This window comes from Schistocerca nitens, chromosome 7 (genome assembly GCF_023898315.1).
Source record: "Schistocerca nitens isolate TAMUIC-IGC-003100 chromosome 7, iqSchNite1.1, whole genome shotgun sequence".
In the NCBI taxonomy this organism is placed as follows: domain Eukaryota; kingdom Metazoa; phylum Arthropoda; class Insecta; order Orthoptera; family Acrididae; genus Schistocerca; species Schistocerca nitens.
This window is the reverse complement of record NC_064620.1, coordinates 278,857,485-278,863,484: the sequence shown is the minus strand read 5'-3', so window position 1 is coordinate 278,863,484 and position 6,000 is coordinate 278,857,485. Positions and strand designations below refer to the sequence as shown.

Sequence of the window (6,000 nt, the reverse complement as noted above, 5' to 3'; positions counted from 1 at the left end):
TATTCCATTCTCCCCCCCCCCCCCCCAAACGCCCTCAACCCCACCCCTTTGACCGACTTCTAGAATCGCCCCCTGCAACCTGATAATAAATGTTAACTGATCATCGTACTCTGACAGAGAGAGAAAATTGATTATGCGTATTACACATAGAGTAAATATTTACTCTATGGTATTACACGATGACTTTGTAATCCCGATGCATCTATCAAAATATAGATAAGAAACGCTGGTTCTGTACTTTCTTTCCCAGATGTATAGTTATCGCACATTCATCCTGCAATTGTAAAATATGCCCACAGCTATCTTTCAATATTACGAAGTCACAACCATTTGTAGGTATTACGTGTAAAAATATGTTATATAAAGTTCCCGAATAGAGTAGTAAATGCCATAAAGTAGCATGATGAGTGAACGCGGGGGTATAGCTCAGTGGTAGAGCATTCGACTGCAGATCGAGAGGTCCCCGGTTCAAACCCGGGTGCCCCCTTCAATTTTTTTACCTTCGGTTATCCGTTAATTCGAGAAGTAAATCAACTGCAATTACTGCAAGTAATCGATAAGTGTACCATTTACAGAAAGGCACACGACCGTAAAGACTTGTCACTGTGTTCCGAGAGCATTCTGGGATGAAGAATGTGTGAAGTTCTAAATCACATTCTGGGATGAAGAATGTGTAAAGTTCTAAATCAACAGCCAGAAGCTACTTCTGTAAAGTATATTAACAAACAAATTATGACTTGAACTGCACTACTCTTACTAATGATTAGGATAATTACTTATAGATTATTCTGTATATGTACGCCAGCAGAGAGAGAAATACATTAAAAAAGACCCATTGCTCATCCTCCAATATTATTCGGCTACAATTTTCACCCAATACTTCACATCATTTTTACTTTACACAGACCACCATTTGGTGTCCAAATAATGGCAAAATCAGGATCTATTGGCTGGTTCGGACTGTTTCAAAATGGCAGCTTGTAAAAAAAAAAGTAAAAAATTAAGAGAATTATTCTCACCCTTTTCAAGAGGGTCTTTCAAGTTTTTAACTTTCCGATTTCACAGTCAAAACATAAAAGTAAAACTTTATTTTTCCTTCCCAGATCGTAAAACTAACCACAAAAATGAAGTATGGCAGTAGGAAATAACCAGTTCGTTCATCTCTCGCTAATGTAAATCTGTGTGCTGCGACTAACGATTTCACCGAGAATAATCCTCAAATTGTGGGCATATCTGATTCTCAAAATTATTAAATTATGTTTCTCTCACTAACCAGTCAACAATTTTTCTATGCTCACCAGTGAAGGCAAATCGCACAGAAGAGGATTTTACTCTGGCGACCGTTCACACAACGTAAACCTATACACATTTACCAGACTTGTTATATACGTAAGTAAAAAGCAGCAATACTATAGTTACATAAATGTTTGTTTCATACTGTGTGGAACCGCGCGCGAGACGCTGAGCAAACTAACAATAAGGAAATATTCTCCAAAATACTGAGACCGTGAAACTAGAACAGAAAAATCTGGAAAAATCAGATATTGAAATATTTTCCCCGGCGGCAACAAAACGGCTCATCAAGTAAAGAACGTCTGTACTCATTCGTAGCGCTTGTTAATGTTAAATGTGGGAATAGTACTGATTTTTTACGAGACCCATTGTGTGCTACACATAGAATTTGTTTCTTTTCTGGTAGTTTCAAAATTTATTATTTTCATAGTAATTTTTCATTACGTAAATGTTTTACAATATGGCGGAAACATTCTTGCAGTAGCGTGCAATTGTTTTGCGAAGAAATGTTTTTTGCTAACAGGGGGCTTACAGCTGAACGTCATATGTGAACAGTTTTCATAGTGAACGTAAGACGACTAAGAAAGAGGAGGTTACTTAATTTCGGAAATACAGACACGCTGTTACGTTTAAAACTAAGTTTGAAACAACAACTACGGAAAGTTCACAGGAAAACACTTTATTTACCTATGACACCCGAGACTAACGTTGAAAATGTTGCGGGATAACGGTATAGCCGTGTTGTCGCGCAACCAAATGACATCACAGTCGGTGAGCAATGCTAGTTCCGAAGTAGCAAAAGCTACACCTACCCTACCGTATATCAAAGGACAAAAGATTTACACAATCTAAAACTTGACGAAAACAATCAAAAACTTGATAAAAGACTTGAAGAAAACAATCAACGACTTGACAACACTTCAGCAAGATCACAGGTTTTGACTAACGATGTTGGTAATTTTACTCAGATGCAGTACGCTCTGAAAACACGTTGCGAATTAAGTCACTGTAGTGATGAGCGGCGACTTAGAAAGAAATAACTAACGTCATTTCAACACTAAAAACTACATACGAGATATGTCACAACAGATTAAAAAACTGACAGTCCACACAGTTCAACAGGTAGTCAGACAACTAGACGATTCTTTTATAGAGAAAGACTTAACAGATAAATGGTTAGAGACAGCGTTACAGAAGGCTGTTGAGCAATTACCATTTTGTACACAGAGCAGTGAAAGTCAGTATTGAAGATACAAACTGAGTTAGGACAGGTACAAAGAACACTTACACAGGATATACCTAAAAGGAAGAACCACAGCAGCTAGCGCAAACATGGTGGCAGACACCACACTTTCATCAGTTATACTAGAAGAAAGAAAGACTTCTTAAAAAACGGACAAGAAATCTATTCATCCAGTTATTTTTCTAAAAGCTTTTAGAAGCGTGTTGCCTACAGCTTGGTCTGAACAAATGATCCAGTATGTATTAGGTTTTATACAAGGTGAGGCGGTGCTTGGGGCATCCGAGACGGCAGAGAGCTGTCACACATTAGCACAATTCTAAAATGCATTTCTTGCAAAACACTGGTCGCGCTGTGTGCAGGAACGATTAAGAATACAAGTATTAAGTCCAGAGACATACAACATAAGGCAGGAAACATTAAGAAAATATTTAGAGAAGTACATAAATAAGACTTGTTTCTGGGATGAACCCGTGGCTCTTAGTGATAATCTACACAGTTTGGAAGGAAACTTCCATTTCACATTAGAGAAAAACTGATACAGGCCCCAGGAAACTTAACGAGTACTTTTTATCGGTCCTCTATTCTATTGACCTTATAAACGAAGATATGAAGGTTAGTAATAGCAATAATAACCAGAATGGGGATCGTAATAGTGGGGGCGGAGGACAGGCTGCGCCCACCCGGCCGCAGTATAACGGCAACAATCACGGGCTAGCACATGATGCTCGTCTCACGTTTGTTGACACACAGCAGGTGGTGCCCATGTCAGTGGAGGCCCGGCCAGCGGCAGCTCTCCGAATCATAAAAGGAGACTTAGGGCTGATGACAGGTTATTCGAACCATCGCAACGGCAACTGGAATGATCAGAACAATAGGAGTCAGTGTGGACCACCGTCAAATAGCAACTAACAATACAATACGAATAGAAATTTTCAGAACCCACAGTAACAATACCGCCAGGGAAACCAGCTACAGTTTAATCAGGGAAGGAACACTTACCAACAATCGAATCCGCCAAATCCGGAATGGGGAAACCCAAATCCAACGGTGAATATATCGAGGACACCGATAACGCACATTCGGTGCCTACGAATACGTCAAACAGGGCATGTTTAAGCAAATCGTTAACAACATTCCACTGTATAGTACACCGTAAACACCATCAGATCTAAAGCGCTAAAACAGGGAGGAGAACGAGTGAGTTACACCGATTTCGCATATGCCTAGGGAGAAAGTATCCCTTGAAGAAAAGATAAGGCAAGTATTGACATCTTTAACAGAAAGTGCCAAGGTGCGAAAGATTCATTATGACAAGCAATCAATTTTCTGTTGGGGTAAAGAGCACTGCTAAAGACACACTGTAAACAACCATTAAAAAGAAGAATAATAAATGGCAACTGATGTATAACGGTCCTTTTCGCATTGGGAGAACTCCTCACGATGGAAGCTATTTACTCGTATATCCACGGAACGGGAAAGTAACAATTTGTACGAACATCGCGACCTAAAGATGTACTTTCAGTAGGAAATCGTACAGAAAACTAACAGCAGAGACACTGCTTGTGTAGGTAATACTAAGGCCAAAAAATGGTAAGAAGAAATTAAGGCTATAGATCGGAGCACAATATTAAAGATCAAAGTGACAACAACGCAAACATACTGGTGCATTCCATCTTTTACACAGTTTTAAGTAAAACAAAAATTAGTAGACTTATGCTGCAAATGACGCTGGATTATGAAAAGGAAACTGGGCTAGGATACTTTCGTGACTAGCAGATAAGAAGCGAGGAAACGTACTTGTGACTGTCAGGCAAGATAGCATATTGATCACTGTAGATTGTGTTAAGTAATAGAGAAATTCGGATTCTATGGGCACACATCTCGCAAAGTATTTTACTCCTGGTTGATCAAGATGAGTGGACGAAAAATGGGACAAAAAACTGACCTCGTAGACTTGGAGAAAGCTTTTGACGATGTTGACTGCAATACTCTGTTTCAAATTCTGAAAGTGGCAGAGGTCAAATACAGGGAGCGAAAGGCTATTTACAATTTGTACAGAAAGCAGATGGCAGTTATAAGAGTCGAGGGGCGTGAAAGGGAAGCAGTGGTTGGGAAGGGAGTGAGACAGGGTTGTAGCATATCTCCAATGTTATTCAATCTCTATACTGAACAAGCAGTAAAGGAAACAAAAGAAAAATTTGGAGTAGGAATTAAAATCCATGGAGAAGAAATAAAAACTTTGAGGTTCGCCGATGACATTTTAATTCTGTCAGAGACAGCAAAGGATCTGGAACTGCAATTGAACGGAATGGACAGTGTCTTGAAAGGAGAATATAAGATGAACATCAACAAAAGCAAAATAAGGATAATGAATAGTGATGCTGAAGGAATTACATTAGGAAATGAGGGACTTAAAGTAGTAAATGAGCTTTACTATTTGGCGAGCAAAATAATTGATGATGGTCAAAGTAGAGAGGACTTAAAATGTAGACTGGCTATGGCAAGGAAAGCGTTTCTGAAGAAGATAAATTTGTTAACATTGAGTATTGATTTAGGTGCCAGGAAGTCTTTTCTGAAAGTATTTGTATGGAAGTGAAACATGGATGCTAAATAGTTCAGACAAGAAGAGATTAGAAGCTTGCAAAATGTAGTGCTGCAGAAGAATGCTGATGATTAGATTGGGGAGAAGAGGAATTTGTGGCACAACTTGACTAGAAGGGATCACTTGGCAGGACACATTCTGAGACTTCAAGGCATCACCAATTTAGTATTGGAGGGAAGCGTGGAGGGTAAAAATTGTAGAGGGAGACCAAGGGGATGAATACACTAAGCAGACTCTGAAGGATGTAGGTTGCAGTCGTAACTTGTATTGTATTGTATTTTTATTGATCCAGGCAATCATAGTATTGTACAGCTGTACATATGATATTGGATAGGTCAAGAGAGCTATTTACAGTAATTTTTACAAATTGATGTTTACATTATTTTGTAGCAAGGAAATTATCTATCTTCAACAAAACAGTTAATACAAATCAAAGAGATGTAAGATTTTACATACGATATTGGATAGGTCAAGGGAACATATTTGCAGGTAATATTTAATAAATTGATTTTACATCATTTTGCAATGAGGAAGTTAGCTATCTTTAACAAAACAGTAAATGCAAATGTTGTATGGTAAAATACAAACAGCCAATACAAATGTAATAGTAAAATAGTCCAGTGAATTTCATAGACATGCACAGTATATAATTTTCAGACCTAATTGAACATTTATCATATTTTTTACATTTTTAACCTTTCAAAAAAATGATCAACTGCATAAAAGCAATGGTCCAAGAGATATTTTTTTAACTTATGTATGAAGGCTCTTGGGTTCTTTGTTGCTTTGATTTCATTGGTTGCACAGGACAGAGTAGCATGGAGAGCTGCATCAACCCAGTTTCTGGACTGAGGGCCACAAA

The 6,000-nt window shown here is 38.3% G+C and overlaps 1 non-coding gene across 1 annotated transcript; it reads left to right on the top strand.

Moving 5' to 3' along the window:
* The first annotated feature begins 415 nt into the window (after positions 1-415).
* Positions 416-487, top strand: Trnac-gca (transfer RNA cysteine (anticodon GCA)). The gene has a single exon. It is a non-coding gene; the product is annotated as a tRNA-Cys (tRNA).
* The last annotated feature ends 5,513 nt before the right edge of the window (positions 488-6,000 follow it).